This window comes from Cibotium barometz, chromosome 32 (genome assembly GCF_041138505.1).
Source record: "Cibotium barometz isolate CiBa-2024 chromosome 32, ASM4113850v1, whole genome shotgun sequence".
Taxonomy (NCBI): domain Eukaryota; kingdom Viridiplantae; phylum Streptophyta; class Polypodiopsida; order Cyatheales; family Cibotiaceae; genus Cibotium; species Cibotium barometz.
The window spans coordinates 52118950-52138725 of NC_141077.1; positions in this window are offsets into that span (position 1 = coordinate 52118950).

Sequence of the window (19776 nt, forward strand, 5' to 3'; positions counted from 1 at the left end):
TTCCGTCTGAAAAGTGGGAAAGTATTTCCATGGATTTCATTACGAGACTTCCATGTACCAGCAGGGGTCACGATGCCATTTGGGTAGTCATAATGCCATTTGGGTAGTCATGGATAGATTGACAAAGATGGCTAGATTTTTACCCACAAAGACAACAGTTAAAGCTTTGGAATTGGCTTACCAATTTGTCAAGCAACTGTTTAGACTGTATGGTCTACCTTCTGATATTGTGAGAGATCGGGACTCTAATTTCATGGCTCATTTTTCGCAGGAAGTTTTCAAGAAATTGGAAACTACTTTGAGTATGAGTTCCTCTGATCACCCGCAATCTGCTGGGCAAACAGAGTGTGCGAATCAAATCGTTGAGGATATGCTTCGTGCATATGTCTCTGGAAAACCATCGAGTTGGGAAATATCTTCCAATGATAGAATTTACCTACAATAGTTCTCTTATGTATGGGTATCAACCACCCAGAACACTTGTTCATGTCGGTCTTAAGGACATGAGCTTGATGCGTCGAGGGATTTCTTGTGAGATATGCACGAAATGCTGACCCAAGCTCAAGATTCTAGCAGGAGTGCTCAAGATTCTATCAGGAGTGCTTAGGATAGAGCACGGTTTTATGCTGATAGGGGATGCTCACCTCGGTCTTTTGAGCTAGGGGCGTTCGTTTATTAGATAATTCCTAAAGATTCTTAGACTTTGTCAATAGCAAGAAAGTGCTAAAAATTATCTCCTAGATATTATGGTCTATTCTGAGTTATACGTCGGATTGGCACAGTTGCGTATGAATTAAAACTACCTCCACCACATGTCATAGTTCATCTAGTATTTCATGTTAGTAGACTAAAAGAGAAGATGGGAGAGGTGAGGATAACACAGTTACTCCTCAAGAACTCGTTGAAGTCGAAGATTTGTCTTATGTTCCACATGAACCTGAAAAGGTACTTGAATTCAGGGAAAGGAGACTTCATAGTCGCCTAATCCCTGAAGTTAAAATTAAGTGAAAAGACAAGGAAATTGAGGATTCGACTTGGGAGTCAATTGAGAACATTCAACGCAGTTTTCCTTGTTTTCATCGCTCGCAAGAGTGCAATATTTTGAGAGAGGGGAAGTATGTTATGTTCACATTATATGTGCATATACTAGGAGGCTAACCCACCCTAGGCATGTGAACATGCTCTAGTGGGGCAAGGGTTAGGTCTAACCTTGGGTTGAGGTTAGGGTCAGGCAACCAAGGGTCACACATGGAAATGGAGAGTCAAGAGTCACTTGAGAGCCCTCCTATATAATAGGGGCATGGGGCATTCTCAAGGGATGTTCTCTTGTGTAGAGCATTGTGCCTACTCTATTGCCATTTCAAGCTAGAGCCAAGTGCTGCTGGAGTGAAGTCATATCTCTTGGTGGTATGGGACACTAAGGTAAGATATGTGATACTGCATTGTATTTATGTGTGCTCTACACAATGTTCTCTTGTGTAGAGCATTGTGTCTACTCTATTGCCATTTCAAGCTAGAGCCAAGTGCTGCTGGAGTGAAGTCATATCTCTTGGTGGTATGGGACACTAAGGTAAGATATGTGATACTTCATTGTATTTATGTGTGCACCCTTGGGCTTGGGGGTGGTTGGGCGGATGAGTATATTCCTGGTTCATGCATGTTTATGTATGGTTATTACCTAGAGAGATCTTTAGGGTTTTAACAACGAGAAGGTACTTGCATCTACCTAGGATTGATAATGGGTTCAATTAGTCCAACAAAATAAATCTCCCACCTTTCAAAGAGTGACCATGCTCGAGAAATGTGTAGAGGACGATGAGATTGTTTGGTGGGCTTGGGAACACACCTTTAGTATGTGTCACAGTAGAGTACAAAACTCCTTGCAATCCTCCTTGAACATGGTGGGCCACCACAATCCTAATTGAAAAAGATGGACGGCTATGGTGACACCCTGGCAGTGTCCACCTGTAGGACCAGCATGAGCATCTTCCACACTAAGTGTGGCACTTTATGAGGACTGACACATCTGTGGAATCCCACCATGTTTGGCTTTGTATAGTTGAACGACCACACGCTAGAATGTAAGATTCCTCCCCAACCTCTCAAGATGTCCATTATTTTCCCTGTAATCAATCCCCTCTTTAGAAATATAAAAGATCTTGTTTTTACCTGTTTTGGCCTAGAGAGAGAAAATATTCTAGAGAGAGATTATTCAGATTTTGAATATTTTTGGATGGAAAAATATCTCTTCTTATTAAAATAAGTTCCCCCGAAATAGAAGTTCAAAAAGATTTTCAGAAGGTGCATTAGAAATCAAGTATAATTTGGTCAAGAGGCCTTATCCTAGGGGTCCAGATTTAAAAAAAAAATTAAATTAAGGTTTTGAGGGGCCAATCAGATTCATCCAAATATGTGGAGAAGATAAATAGAAGAAACAAAGAAAATCCCTCCAAAAATGAATAAATACTCACATAAGATGAAGAGTGGACTAAGGACCAAAGGAATTACTTAAAAAAATGGATTTTTGACACCTCACAATGGGAACTCCCCCCTCATGAAGGAGGTGCCTACTTCACATGTGTGGTGGAGTTTAAAATTATAAAAAATTGAGATATTTTCTCTCTCCTCTCTCCTCTCTCCTCTCTCCTAATTCAATTCTAGTTCCAAAAAGTAAGCTAAACTGACCTAAAAATGGTCAAAAATTAACCAAACTGATTTGGAAAATTCTAGAATTAGTTTGCTTGGTTAGAAGCTCACTTTTTCCCTTAAATAGAAGCCTCCCCCTTTGTTGAAGCTTAATAGTGTTTTATGCACTGTTATCTACTCCTCCCAAGAGCCAAGAACTGTGAATTTCTTAATAATTCACTAGTTTTTGACCATTCCCTCTTCTAAAGAATTGGTGGCCACTCTTGTTGCAAACAAGAGTAGAACCCTCAAACCATCAAGCCAAAGGAAAGCCAAAGGAAAGCTCCCAAAATTTCATGTAAGTTAGAAATCTTATATTTTTCTTTATTCTTTTAATGGTTTTTTAAATTGTTTGTTATCTTAAAATGATAAATTGATGCTATGCCTTCTTGGAAAGGCTTTCCCCCTCTCTCATTCTTAAAATCAGCCCTTCTTTATCCTAGTTAAATGATCTAATTGTTGGAATTAAACTTTTCATATTGTTTCTCTCTTAAAAGTGAAAATTAATTAGTTTAGAATGCTTTAAACTAATTAGGGATAATTCCTAAGTAGATTAAGGTTAGAAAAATTGAAAAATGGTCAGCCATACAAAGGAGGTTATGGCAAAATTTTCTAAAATTTTATGAAATAAATCTTATCTTTTATTAATCAAAAAGAGTAATCCCCATCATTTGTGTATTCTAAAAGTGCCATTGTCATTCATGCATAGAAAGATGCATATTAATTATTTTTTAAAAAAAAGAGTGTTTTTTAATAGAATTAAATTCTATGCATAGAAATATGCATATTGATTTTTTTTAATTATAAAAGAGTGATTTTCAATAGAATTAAGTTCTATGCATAGAAAGATGCATATTGATTATTTTTATTATAAAAGAGTGATTTTTAATAGAATTAAATTCTATGCATAGAAAGATACATATTGATTATTTTTTTATTATAAAAGAGTGATTTTCAATAGAATTAAATTCTATGCATAGAAAGATGCTTATTGATTATATTTTTTTATTACAAAAGTGTTACTTTCATCAAAATGGATTTTATGCATAAATAGATGCATAAAAGAATATTTTTATTATTATAAAAGTGTTACTTTCATCAAAATGGATTTTATGCATAAATAGATGCATAAAAGAATATTTTTTAATTATAAAAGTGTTACTTTCATCAAAATGGATGTTATGCATAAATAGATGCATTAAAGAATATTTTTTATTATAAAAGTGTTACTTTCATCAAAATGGATTTTTATGCATAGATAGATGCATAAATGAATATTTTTATTATAAAAGTGTTACTTTTATTAAAATAGATTTTTATGCATAAAAGAATTTTTTTATTGTAAAAGTGTTACTTTCACTAATATTGATTTTTATGCATAAAATGATGCATAGAAGAATTTTTTTAAATTATAAAAATATTACTTTCACCAATATTGATTTTTATGCATAAAATGATGCATAAAAGAATTTTTTTATCAAAATAAGTGTTCACTTTAATCCTATATTTAAATCCTATGAATATTGGAAAAATGAATAAGTAAACACTCAGTGAAGGAAAATTATACCATTTTATATTCTCTAGGATGGTAATGAGAAAATTCAGAAAAACTATCGAAGTCGAAATTTTAGATAAATGACTAATTTATTCCTCATAGGAATTCGTATTTAGTTTTGAATTCAGTAAAGTAGTAATTGAATTATTACCTTCGAGAAAGATAGTTCAGGGAGAACCTTTCCAGACTCAAATGACCAAGACGTAACTCCTTCTTCAGTTCAAGAAATGACGATGTGACCAGTTCAGTAATCTACACTCAAATCACCCACCGAATTTGAAACTAAGTTGAGACCTTTGATTTTGATCTGAGGATCAAGAATTCAGAATTCGAGGAATTCTGCTTGGAAATCCAGACCTGTGATCTAGAAGTCTTGGGATACGGAATTAAGATATACTCATTGTATTCAAAAGAAAATCAAAACTGAAAACTTGCATAGAAACCTTGTTTTCTTAAAGGACTATCTTACGCCAGAATGCTGGAGGAAGCATTTGGTATATGTGTGTTCTAAGAGAAGTTCGGTTGCAACAGTTGGTGGGGAGTGTTCAAAGGACGGCTCACGCGGCAAAGCCTACCCAGGTCTTGACCAGCCTCGGTATGGTTAAAATGGTGCGCTTCCGGTATGATGGACGAGGGCCGACGAAGCGGTCCCTGAGTGAAGTGCCAGGACACCTAAGGAGGATCCTGGAGGGTTCTGACCAGGCGATGCACGGGCTCGCGGTGCCGAGGACACCCATGCATATGTCGTGGAAGATATATATGTATGATGACGAGAAACTTATTGTAATATGTTACTGGATCTCATTGTTGACCTGCTGTTGCTGCTGGTCTCAATGGAGAGTCCAGAGTGATATTGTTTTGTGAGAAACAAGGATTGAATGGAAATTTTGAGTTGTGACATCTTGTCAATGGATTGTTTTATAAATTAAAGTTTAAAGAGGAGTGTGTGAGTATCTGTATTCTAAAGTAAAAGTTAAGAAAGGCTTTCAATTATGGGTGGGTGAGTACTTGTCTGGTTCTACTATTCCAGTGGTTGGGTGGTGGCTAACCCATGGGCCGGATAGGCTAGTATTAGTAGAGTTTTAATAATAAAATTGATTAATAGGATTATGCTTAGAACTCGAATAGTTAAATAATAACCTGAAGACTTCTCAAATGAATAGATCAACGGCTATGCCTAATTCAATTAGGAAGAAAGCGTTGATTCCTTCAAGTGAAGTCTGTTATAGTTTCCCTTCTATCTGGTTTGTTGAGATAAAGGTTAGATCAGTCTTGACTTCGTTAGAAAAATTCATTAAGAAATTCAAAATGGTAGAATCGTCCCCGCTTTCTAGGCATGGAAAATTTTCCCGGTTTCGGTTTTCGGAATGACCACCAGTTTAGTCTCGTGCCCGGACATTCGAGGGCGAGGCCCTGAGTGAGAAACCTTGCCCCACGCAAGAGGAAGCTACTTCCGCACTGCTACCATCCGAGAATCCGGTGCGCAGAGGGGACAGTGGGATCTCACAATTGGTATCAGAACGCTGTTATAATCTACGTAACAGCAATAGAAATTGCTTAAGAATTTTAAAGTGAATCTAGGAAATAATGTTTTCACTTGTTTATATTATGTTAAATGAACTTCAAAAATGGAAAACTCATAAATTGAGTTGGAAATTTATAGATAGATACCCCGAATCTATCTGGCATTCCTGAACTCTCCCAGAGTCAGGATATGATAGCCTTTGCATTCGACCACCTCATCAACTCTGCTACGACCTGAGTAAGCAGAGTGAGTCTCCATTAGGAAGTGAATGGGGTCTTCTTGGGCCCTTTAATTTGCCCAAGCCTAATCAAGGTGATTAAGGAATAGCCAAATGGGGGGTTGCTATGTGGACTGAAATGTTGGGTTTTTAAGAGAGGTGTAAGAGTGGTCAAAGGGTGCACTTTTTCCCCAAAAAGGGGGAGGGGGGTAATTTTACAGTTTTCAGACCTCCATAACTTCTACATACAAGCTCCGATTTGAGCGGAGATTATAGATCCGTGATCTACGCATCAAGAGCTTTCCATAGATATGTTACATGATATGGTTTTATCCGCTAGATTTTAAATTCCATTTTCTCCCCAAAATTCAAATTCGAATAAAGTAGCCGTTTTGAAGCTTCTAATTAGAAAACGTTTCTTCTTAAGAGAAAAGGTTTGACTCCCTTAAACTGCCAAATAAAAGGGCCCAAGAAGCCTTCCATTGAGGTCCTAATGGCACGTCATTTTGAGAGTCTTTACTTTCCTGATCCTCTTGAGCGACGTCGGTATATGTGGTTCTGTGGAGGACGATGTATTAATGTCAGTACCAGTTAGTGTCAGAGGCTTAGGCAAAATATTTCCTTAGCCATGATTCTGATAAGGCTATGACTTGTTCAGCATGTACAACTCTTTGATCATTCACCCAGGAACTTCAAAACTTCATGCCAAGTTTTTAGGCTTCTTAACCACTTTATCCCTAGAGATAAAATTACAGCAACTCTTTCTGTAATGAATTGTGTGTACCATGGTATGTCTCCTTCACAATTTCGCTTCTTTATGCGTATACAATTGAGGCAATGATTTTGGGAGCCGTGATGCTCTATGTATATATCGAAAACTTTTGATAATAAACGATGTTTTGCAAAAAAATTCCAAATTGTTTTCATGATTGTGAATATGGTTAATAAAATTATCAGAGTAAATCTTGTTTCATGATGTATGATGAAATAATTATCTGTTTAAAGAATAAATTACAAAAATTAAATAATCATAAATCTGTTGTCAAAGTTAAGTTGACGAAAATCTTGTTTTGTCAGAGTCATGAGGCGCGCGGCCCATGTAAGGCAGCCGAATCCTCTAACCGATGACGAAGAGTTAGATCCGGATGTTCGAAAAGCCTTGCACAGATCCCAACTTGGTCCCTTCAAGGGTGAAGGGGAGCAGTTAGGTGAAGTAGTGGAAAAGTGGATTGAAGCAATGGAGCAATACTTTGATGTACAATGAGAGAAGCAAGATGGCTCTCACCAGGTTAAAGATTGTGGAAACGACCAAGGTCGCTTGGAGGAATCACTGCAAGACTAACCGTCTCGACCAGAATACCCACACCTAGACCGATCTTAAAGTTTACCTCAGAAAGAGGTTTTGTCCTCCGGGCTTCCTTTAAACTAAAATGAATGAGTTCTTGGAACTAAAGTAGGATAGTCGAAAATACATAGAGTACCATCAAGCTTTTGCCCTTCTCCTCAAATATTCCCCTCAGTTGGATGAAGAGCAGCTGATGGCCAGGTTCATTCGAGGAATGAACGAGCCATTGGACAACTTAGTTAAAGAATGCCAAACCTGTCTCAATGGCCGAAGTAGTAAGAATGGCAAAGGACTTTGCCAAAGCCTTTGTTGGTAAGGTCCCACCAAAGCCTGCACCCTCTAACTTTAAAAGATTCCAAACCTCGGGAAGTACTTCAAACTTTCTTCTCCCAAAGAGGCAGCAAGGCCTAATTCGGAATCAGGATGCAGGAAGATTCAGAAGTGAAGGAAGACCCTTCCCCCAGAACACTTTCTCAGGAGCCCCACCTATTTCAAGGATTCAGAGGGATGAGCTCAGAAGTGAGAACCGATGTTTTGGATGCCAGGGTTTTGGTCACCAGCTGAAAGACTGCCTGACTCCTGCCATGTCAAGGGGATAGGGAAGTCAAGGACCAAGAATGCAAAGACCAACCCCTTCCTATCAGTCAAATCAAGGTCCATCTTGCCCAAATCAGGGAAATCCCAGGAGAACTCCAGCTCAGCCGTCTGCCTCTGTCTAGAGTAGCCTCATAACTCCTTTCCAGAACTGGGGCAACCAAAGAGAAAGAGTTCCACCTCAGACTACAGCAGCCATAGCAGTCACAATTGCAGAAGTAGTGGAAGAGGAAAGAGGATAGATTTATGCTGCAATTGAAAACCAAGGGCCAAATCGCTAATTCTCCGTTGTTCATACTCCAGCTGAGTAGAGGGTAAGCCTTTTAAGCTTTTGATTGATTTAGGCAGTACTCATTCTTTCATTTTCCCTGGATGCTTGCGTAAGCTAGTCTTATATCAGAAATCAGGGAAACCTATGCAAGTTGAATTGGCAAGTGGGAAGATTCTTTTCACTCACCTTGAGATAGATCGTATTCAGTTTAATCTAGATGGAAATTTAACTGACTGTCATTTCAGAGTTTTCGACGGGATCCTTGGAATGGATTGGCTCCACAAAAATCAAGTTGACATTCACTGTCATAATGGAATCATTTCCTTCCGTGACCTTCACGGAAACAAGGTTCAAGGAACCGGAATTTCAGGATCCCCAAGTCTGTAGTTAGTAAAGGCTTTTAAGTTACTAAAAGGACTTAGAAAGAAGCAAGGCATTTATCTTGTCAAAATAAATCCGGTAGACTCAAAGTTAAAAGCTAAAGAACCTGAATGGTTAATTGATTATGATGATTTATTCCCAGCAGAGCTAACAAAGATAACCCCCAATTCGGGAAGTAGATCATGTGATAGAATTGACCCCCAGAGCTCAGCCTCCTGTAGCCTTGCGCACGTACAAAATGCCAGTTCCTGAAGCCATCAAACTCAAGGAACATCTTAGACAATTGTTGGAACAAGGGTTTGTAAGACCCAGTGTTTCACCTTGGGGTGCGCAAGTTCTCTTTCAGAAAAAGAAAGATGGAACGCTAAGACTCTGTGTGGACTATAGAGGTCTCAATCAGCTTTCTGACAGTTAAGAATAAGTATCCTATCCCCATAATTGTTGAGCTTCTGGACAAGCTAAGTGGAGCCTAGATCTTCACAAAGATAGATCTCAAATCAGGGTATTATCAGATCAGGATTAATGAGCAAGATATCCCAAAAACAGCCCCATCAATACTCGGTATGGGCATTATGATTTCAGTGTCATGCCGTTTGGATTGACAAATGCCCCAGCTACATTCAATCGCTTAATGCAGGACATTCTCAGAGAATACTTGGATGATTTCGTTCTTGTTTTCTTTGATGATATTCTGATCTACTCAAAGAATGCAACTGACCATGAAGCTCATGTCAGAAAAGTTCTTGAGATTCTAAGGAAGCACCAACTCTCTGCAAAAAAGAGCAAATGCACTTTCTCTGCCGACCATGTTGAATACTTGGGCTTTCTGGTATCCAAAGATGGAATTTCTTCCAGACTCCACGAAAGTCCAAGCAGTCATAGATTGGCCTGAACCAAAGACAGTGAAAGAAAGCTGGTTGGTATAGAATTTTTATACCAAAGTATGCTCTCATAGCTTCCCCCTGACTAATCTTCTCAAGAAGAATATCCCGTTTCAATGGTCTGCCAGGTGCCAGAGTGCTTTTGATAAGCTGAAGACTACCTTGGTAACCAATCCTGTCAGATTTCTCTCTACCCTTTGAGGTAGTAACTGATGCCAGTGGTTTTGCCCTGGGAGGTGCACTCATGCAGGAAGGTCATGCAGTGGCCTATGAGTCCCGAAAACTCAGAACGCATGAGAGGAATTATGCTGTCCACAACCTGCAACTACTTTCAGTAGTATGTGCCCTAAAGTTGTGGGAGACATTACCTACTGGGTTAAAGATTCACTTTGATGACAGATCATCAGAGCTTAAAGTGGATCTTCACTCATAATGTGCTAGAGAAGGTGAATGCAGACCCTGCAGGAATTTGATTTTGAAATCAAGTACCGCCCAGGCAAAGAAAATGTGGTAGCAGATGCCCTCAGCAGAAAAGCCTCCTTGCTTGCAATTACTGTCAAATCCTTTGATTATTGAAGCAAGAGAGAAGATCATGCAGGATAGATTCTTTGGCCCTATTGCTACCCTACTTATGCAGGAAAGCAAAACTCCACAGGAGTTGAACCGAGTTCAAGGGTACAGCCTGGATGATGGAATTATGTATTATAATCGTAGGCTATGCATTCCCAATAATGATGAGGGAACTAAGGGTCAAATTCTGAATGAAGCCCATGATAGCCTTATTGCAGACATCCAGGTTTCATCAAAACCTACATGTCTGTGAGAAGAAAAGGATGTGCTTAATCATGTACGTCAATGTCTGACCTATCAGAAAGTCAAAGTCGAGAGAGTAAAAATGCTTGGGAAGTTATATCCATTAGACATCTCCCAGATGAAGTGGGAATGCATCAGTATGGATTTTATTACTGGATTACCTTCAGTGCAACCAGGTTACAACTCCATCTTCGTGGTAGTTGATAGACTAACCAAAGTTGCCCATTTGATTCCAGTAAAAGAAACCTACACTGTAGAGCGGATGTGGCTAGAGTGTTCCTCAAGGAAATCTTCAGATTGCATGGCCTACCCAGAAGAATAGTAAGTGATCGAGATCCCAAATTAATGTCAAGATTCTGGACTGCATTTTTTGAAGCAGTAGGAACTTTCTTGGATCTTAGCACAGCTTACCACCCTGAGACCAAAGGTCAAACTGAAAGGGTGAACCAAGTAATCGAAGATATACTTCGGTCATGCTGTGGTGTGGCAGGGAACCCAAGAAGTGGCTAAGCTATCTGCACCTAGTCGAGTTCGCCTACAATGCTTCTTATCACAGAAGTATTGGGATGAGTCCTTTCAAAGCTCTGTATGGACAAGATTGCTTAACTCCATCATCTTGGTCCGATCCATTGATTAGGGTCGAGATGTCCAGACAGATGCTTGACGACATGGAGCAGCAGTAGATGCAGGCAATTCGCAAAGATATAAAAGCTACCTGGGATAGACAGAAGCAGTATGCAGATAAGAAGAGGACAGACAGAAAATTCGAAGAAGCAGATAGGGTCTTCATTCGAGTACGCCCCAAAAGAAGTTCTCTATCTCTTGGGAAGTACAAGAAGTTACCTCCCAGATATTATGGGCCATATCTGATTACAAAGAAAGTAGGTGACTTAGCCTACGAGCTTCTTTTGCCTCCTCATCTCAAAGTACATAATGTATTTCATGTCAGCCTTCTTAAAAAGTATGTACCAAGCCCAAATCATGTACTTGATGATGAAATCTTAACTTCTTCAACCCAAGGGCAGATGGAACTCCAACCAGAAGAAATCCTTGATGTTCGAGAAAAGGTTCTCAGGAATAGAATTCTGAGAGAATTATTGGTCAAATGGAAGTTCTATCCTTTTGAAGATACCAGCTAGGAGAAAGAAGCCAAACTGTTGCGGGATTATCTCCAATTTGCGAGATAAGGACATCTTGCGTTTTTCAAGTAGGAGAGAATGTAAGATTCCTCCCCAGCCTCTCAAGATGTCCAGTATCTTCCCCTGTAATCCCCTCTTCAGAAATATAAAAGATCTTGTTTCTACTTGGACTAGAGAGAGAAAATATTCTAGAGAGAGATTATTCAGATTTTGAATATTTTTGGATGGAAAAATATCTCTTCTTATTAAAATAAGTTCCCCCGAAATAGAAGTTTAAAAAGATTTTCAGAAGCTGCATTAGAAATCAAGTATAATCTGTTCAAGAGGCCTTATCCTAGGGGTCCAAATTTTTGAAAAATTTTAAATTAAGGTTTTGAGGGGTCAATCAAATTCATCCAAATGTGTGGAGAAGATAAATAGAAGAAATAAAGAAAATCCTCTAAAAAATGAGTAAATACTCATATAAGATAAAGAGTGGACTAAGGACCAAAGGAATTACTAAAAAAATAGAATTTTGACACCTCACAATGGGAATTCCCTCCTCATGAAGAAGGCGCCTACTTCACATGTGTGGTGGAGTTTAAAATTATCAAAAATTGAGATATTTCATCTCTCCTTTCTCCTAATTCAAGTCTAATTCCAAAAAAAGAGCTAAACTAATCAAAAAATGGTCAAAAATTGACCAAACTGATCTGGAAAATTCTAGAATCAGTTTGCTTGGATTTAGAAGCTCAGTTTTTCCCTTAAATAGAAGCCTCCCCCTTTGTTGAAGCTTAATAGTGTTTTATGCACTGTTACTCTGCTTCTCCTAAGAGCACTCTACTCCTCCCAAGAGCCAAGAACCAGTGAATTAAATTCTATGCTTAGAAGGATGCATATTGATTATTTTTTTATTATAAAAGAGTGATTTTCAATAGAATTAAATTCTATGCAGAGAAAGATGCTTATTGATTATATTTTTTTATTACAAAAGTGTTACTTTCATCAAAATGGATTTTATGCATAAATAGATGCATAAAAGAATATTTTTATTATTATAAAAGTGTTACTTTCATCAAAATGGATTTTATGCATAAATAGATGCATAAAAGAATATTTTTTTAAATTATAAGTGCTACTTTCATCAAAATGGATTTTATGCATAAATAGATGCATAAATGAATATTTTTTAATTATAAAAGTGTTACTTTCATCAAAATGGATTTTTATGCATAGATAGATGCATAAATGAATATTTTTATTATAAAAGTGTTACTTTCATTAAAATAGATTTTTATGCATAAAATGATGCATAAAAGAATTTTTTTTTTGTAGAAGTGTTACTTTCACTAATATTGATTTTTATGCATAAAATGATTTTTTTAAAATTACAAAAATGTTACTTTCACCAATATTGATTTTTATGCATAAAATGATGCATAAAAGAATTTTTTTAATTACAAAAATGTTGCTTTCACCAATATTGATTTTTATGCATAAAATGATGCATAAAAGAATTTTTTATCAAAATAAGAGTTCACTTTAATCCTATGTTTAAATCCCATGAATATTGGAAAAATGAATAAGTAAATACTTAGTGAAAGAAAATTATACCCTTTTATATTCTCTAGGATGGTAATAATGAGAAAATTGAGAAAAACTATCGAAGTCAAAATTTTAGATAAATGACTAATTTATTCCTCATAGTAATTCGTGTTTAGTTTTGAATTAAGTAAAATAGTAATTGAATTATTACCTTCGAGAAAGATAGTTCAGGGAGAACCTTTCTAGACTTAAACCCTGAATCAGACTATGACCAATACGTAACTCCTTCGTCAGTGCAAGAAATGACGATGTGACCAGTTCAGTAATCTACACTCAAATCACCCATCGAATTTGAAACTAAGTTGAGACCTTTGATTTTGATCTGAGGATCAAGAATTCAGAATTCGAGGAATTTTGCTTGGGAATCCAGACCTGTGATCTAGAAGTCTTGGGATACGGAATTAAGATATACTCATTGTATTCAAAAGAAAATCAAAACTGAAAACTTGCATAGAAACCCTGTTTTCTTAAAGGACTGTCTTACGCCAGAATGCTAGGGAGCATTTGGTATATGTGTGTTCTAAGGGAAGTTCGGTTGCAACAGCTGGCGGGGAGTGTTCAAAGGACGGCTCACGCGGTAAAGCCTGCCCAGGTCTTGACCAGCCTTGGTATGGGTAAAATAGTGTGCTTCCGGTACGATGGATGAGGGCTGACGAAGCGGTCCCTGAGTGAAGTGCCAGGACACCTAAGGAGGATCCTGGAGGGTTGTGACCAGGCGATGCACGGGCTCGCGGTGTTGAGGACACCCATGCATATGTCGTGGAAGATATATATGTATGATGATGAGAAACTTATTGTAATCTGTTATTACTGGATCTCATTGTTGACCTGCTGGTCTCAATGGAGAGTCCAGAGTGATACTGTTTTGTGAGAAACAAGGATTGAATGGAAATTTTGAGTTGTGACATCTGTACCCAGTAATTGTTTGTCAATGGATTGTTTTATAAATTAAAGTTTAAAGAGGAGTGTGTGAGTATCTGTATTCTAAAGTAAAAGTTAAGAAAGGCTTTCAATTATGGGTGGGTGAGTACTTGTCTGGTTCTACTATTCCAGTGGTTGGTGGCTTTCAATTATGGGTGGGTGAGTACTTGTCTGGTTCTACTATTCCAGTGGTTGGTGGCTAACCCATGGGCCGGATTACGCTTAGAACTCGAATAGTTAAATAATAACCTGAAGACTTCTCAAATGAATAGATCAACGGCTATGACTAATTCAATGAGGAAAAAAGCGTTGATTCCTTCAAGTTAAGTTTGTTATAGTTTCCCTTCTATCTGGTTTATTCAGATGAAGGTTAGATCAGTCTTGACTTCATTAGAAAAATTCGTTAAGAAATTCAAAATGGTGGAATCCTCCCCGCTTTCCGGGCATGGGAAATTTTCCCAGTTTTGGTTTTCGAAATGACCACCAGTTTAGTCTCGTGCCCGAACATTCGAGGGCGAGGCCCCGAGTGAGAAACCTTGCCCCGCGCAAGAGGAAGCTACTTCCGTTGCTACCATCCGAGAATCCGGTGCGCAGAGGGGGCAGTGGGATCTCACATAGAAGGCCCTTCTTTTCACTAGCAGGATGATGCTTGTTTTTAGGGGAGAGGCCAATTGGGTAGGAGCCTGTAGAGACAAAAGCAAGAGCACATCCCCGTACTAGTCCAAGGTAGCATCAACTTTGAAAATGATATTATTAGGAAGGTCATCATCAATACCTGAGGGTGTGGTTGGTTCTCCAGAGTCAATTCTAGAAAGATGATCTGCCATGACATGATATTTTCCCGAGCAAAGAAGAATCTTGAAATCAAATTCTTGAAAAACAAGGAGCCACCACCACAACCTTCAAGCTACTTGCGGTTTGTTGAGAAGCTATTTCAAGGCATGATGGATGGTCATCATAATGAAATGAACACCCAAAAGATAATGCCAAATTTTTTGATATGCATAGCAATGAAAGCATGATAAGGTGGTACAATTTCTACTAGTTGCATTGGTTGCTACCACACTTGAAGACAACCAATATTAGTGGATTTAATATCATTATAAGATGTATTTAGTAAATTTATCTAGTGCCTTTTAGATATAATAAATGTGAAACAAGATTAAACAACCATGTTTTAATTCTCTAACTCTGCATATGAAAGTGTTTCACAAACCAGTTGTAAACCATTGTCCAAGACACATGTTTCCAATCCACGTTATCATGCTTTCACCCATAGACAATTGCCAGACCTTCCTGCGCAGTGGTGCTATAATTCCTTTCTGGCATAGTAGATTGGTCGGTCCACTTGATGTTCCTTACTGGGATGGTGGGCCAAAATTGCACCAATAGGAGTGTGGCTTACATTTGTATGGACATGAAAGATGACGAACCAACTAGGTGGGATGAGAATGGGAGCCTTAGTGAGCTATTTTTTGAGATAAGCAAAAGCATTGGATTCTATGGTTGACTATTGAAAGGGAGTGGACGGGCGGAATAGACGAGTTATGAAAAGATGCAGGGAAGAAGAGAGCTTGAGCTCTTACAAGCACACACACACTCACAAAACCCTAAAAGAGAACATACAAGGTGAGAGGCTGAAAATCTTCTTCTTCTTCACACAACACTCAACGCACCATATACAAAGATAAGAGTACACACATATGAAAAGGTACTCAACCAAATACATACTAGGGTTCTCTATAGTGTGAACCCAACTAAATGAGCTGGTGCTATAACTATGCCAGTCTCTAGAATGGCTCACACAACCTATCATCCCACTGGCCGTATATCACCCATGATCTCACCAACCATGCCAGTGGTGTAAGTGTGGGGCCTATCTCCCAGCAGCAGGCGGGTCATCAGTGTCCATCGCCTCACTAGATGAGCTCGATATCTCAACAGTCCCCCTCGAGCTCAACTCCATCTTATGTACACCAAGCGAAGCCCTGAATTTGCGGAGCTTCTCTGTACCCAATGCTTTGGTGAAAATGTCAGCGACCTGATCGTGTGTGCTGACATAAACAAGGTTAACGTCTCTTGCCAACACCTTCTCTCTCACAAAATGGTAGTGGATCTCTATATGCTTCGTGTGAGCATGAAAAATTGGGTTCCTGGCCAACTGTATACTGCTAATGTTGTCACAAAAAATGACAACTTATCTATCCACTGATAGATCCAAATCTGCAAGTAGCTTGTTCAACCAAGCTACCTCACATGCTGCCATAGCATCAACTCTGTACTCGGCCTCTGTAGTAATGGATAGAGCAACCGTAGGCTGCTTCTTGCTGCTCCAAGTCATAGCAGCACTCCCCAAAGAAAACATGAAGCTGCTAGTAGATCTTCTATCTAAGATACTACTAGCCCAATCAGCATCTGTGTACCCATGTACACATATCTCTGTCCCAGTTTCATAAAATAGTCCATAATGCAAAGTAGACCTCACATATCTCAGTATGCTCTCAATGCATCCAAATGCGTCTCAATGCATCCAAATGCGGCTTCCGATGAGGAACCGGCATAAATTGACTCACCAACCCAACAGCATAGCTCAAATCTGGCCTGGTGATCGTCATGTAGATCAAGCTTCCTACTATGTGCCTATACATAGTAGGATCCTCCAAAATCTCTCATGAATCTACACTCAACTTGCCATTCTAATCCAATGGCACTGAGATAGGCTTATAGCCTATCATACCATACTTGGACAACATGTCCAAGCCATACTGTCTTTGCAGTAATCCAATACCATGTGGTGACCTAATCACCTCAATGCCCAAGAAATATCTGAGCTCCCCCAAATCCTTCATCTCAAACTTCTGTCTAAGCAAGATCTTTACATTAAAGATCTCTGCATCATGGTCCCCCGTAATGATCAGGTCATCTACATAGATGACAACAAGCACAACCTCTCTATCACTGTGTCTCACATACAGTGAGAAATCTGCATTGGCTACATGAAAGCCAATAGTGACAAGATATTCAAAAATCTTGTCAGAACATGCTCTTGGTGCTTGTTTTAAGCCATACAAGGCTTTCTTCAACCTGCAAACATGCTTGGGGTGACTCACATCCTCATAACCAGGTGGTTGCAACATATACACCTCTTCTTGCAAATCCCCATGCAAGAATGCATTCTTTACATCCATCTGATGTAAAGACCATTGCTTTGACGCAGCCACTGCTCTATCACAACCTGGGCTAAAAGTTTCCTCATAATCAATGCCATATGTCTGTGCATATCCTTTGGCTACCAATCTAGCCTTGTACCTGCTTATGCTTCCATCACTGTTATGTTTTACTTTGTACATCCACTTGCATCTAATGGCTTTCTTGCCTTCAGGCAATTGCACTAAATCCCAAGTCTCATTTCCATATAGTGCATCCATCTCCTCATTCATAGCCTTCTTCCAACACACATTTCCAACAGCCTCATCAATGCATGTGGGCTCTACAACCTATACATTTTTTGCCATGTATGCATAGTGATGTGCCACATAACAATCATAGGTAAACCTCTGCACAAGATTCTTCACTCTCCTAGATCTTCGCAGCTTTGCATTCATGGCTTCCATAGCCTTCTTTACACTAGGTGTTCTCATAGCTAGTATCCCAAGATCCTTATCAAGGTTCATCTCTGAGCCACTAGACTCTCCATCAACATGAGAATGCCCTACAAAAATGTCAGGCATACTAAGGGGCTCAACTACTTTCTCTTTGCCTTTATGTGATGTACTAATCACATTTGCAGGACTGGTATTATGACGCAGCCCGCCACTCCATGGTCTATCAACTGGACCACTAGATGAGGACTCTCCTAGTCCACTCAAAGAATGTGATTGCTGACTTGCATTCTGTGCAACCACATTTCCACTCACATCAGCCCCAACAGCTTCTTTTTCAGTAGCATACCAGCTGCTCATCTCATCAAAAACAACATCCCTGCTTACCTTCAACTCACGTGTAGCAGGGTTATAACACCTGTATCCCTTTTGCTCAAGGGAATACCCAATAAACATACATTTTTCAGCTTTTGGATCTAGCTTAGTTCTCAGCTCATCTGGCACATGCACATATGCAATGCATCCAAAGACTTTCAGATGAGACAAATCAGGTTTTCTGCCAATAAACCTCTCCTATGGAGTTACATCATGTATGGTTGCAGCAGTTGGAGTCCTGTTCATGATGTAAACTGCTGTAGAAATAGCCTCAGCCCAATAGCTATGTGGCATATTCTTCTCTCCCATCAATGCTCATGCAATCTTAGCAATGTGCCTATTTTTCCGCTCATCAGCAACTCCATTTTGCTGCGGAGTGTATCTGCATGTAAACTGTCACTTAATACCATTCTTCTTCAAAAATTTAGAGAGCTCATTTGAGAAGTACTCTCCTCCTCCATCTGACCTTAGGAACTTTACATATTTCCATGTTTGCTTTTCAACCACATAACTCTGAAATTTTGAAAATGAGTGAACACCTCACCCTTCTCCTTCATGAAGTTTACCCACACTTTCCTTGTGTGGTCATCATCAATAAATGTCACATAATTCCTGCAGCCTCCCATAGACATGGTCTTTGTAGGACCCCATACATCTGAATGCACAACATCGAGTGCATTTCTGCTCACATTTCTGTCACGTGAAAATACATGCTTTGTTTGCTTTCCAAATTGGCATGCTTCACATATTTTCTGCATACCTTCAACTTTAAACTTTGGCAACCCTGTCACAATTCCTTTAGTTTGCATAGACTTCATTCTCTGCACATTCACATGTCCAATTCTTTTATGCCAAATGTCTATGTCTGCAACAATTCCTGAACCATTTGCAAACATCACAGCACTCGCTTCAGGCATGTTTACATTCAATGTAAACATTCTGCCCACTCTGTTGCCTTTTGCAACCAACCTGCACTTGTCTTTAAAGTCATCAACATAACAACCATCAGGGTTAAACCGAACCTGCAGACCCTGCTCAATCATCTGGCCAACTGAAACCAGAGTCTTTGTTATGTTCGGAACATGAAGTACATCTACAAGGTACTTCACTTTGCCATCCTGCATAGACAATGGCACATCTCCAACATGGGCAATTGGATGAGCAGTGTCATCCCCTGTTTCCACAAAACCTGGTCTTTGAAGGTTTTTCATCTCCTTGAACCACTCCCCATGACTTGTCATGTGGTTCGAAGCACCTGAATCAACGTACCATACATCATCTTTATGTGCTGCTTCAACATTTTTAGACATGGCATTAATGACATGCTGCATAACAAACAACCTTTCATTATCCTCATTGTTTCTGCTCGAGGATGCATAGTTGTTTTGCTTCAATTTCCCATTTTGCATGTCAGCCTGCTGCTTATAACAATCTGCCTGCACATGTCCAGAGGCTTAGCATAATAAAAGCATCCAGGTGTATCATTATACTACCTTTACCAACTTCCACGACCTCTTTGACTGCCCTTGCCTTTGAATTGGCCTCTTCCACCTGCGTGTTGTTGTTGTGAATTCTGGGACTGTTGTTGTTGCTGCTACTGGCCATAATTCTGATTACCTGTTCGGCCACCTCCTTGGCCGTGTCCACGGCCTCCTCTACCTCGTCCTCTTCCTGAACTTGTGTAGAAGGCCTGTTGCTCTGAACTGTTTTTGTTTTGTAATGAAGACTGTTGGTCTTCATCTAAGCTCTTCTCTTCTATAATCAACATAGACACCAAATCTATGAAATTGGGAATGTTTTCCTCCCAAGTTTGAATAGACGTCTTGAACGCCTTGTATTGTGGCCCGAGACCACATAGATAGACTTCCACCTTATCATCATCATCTAC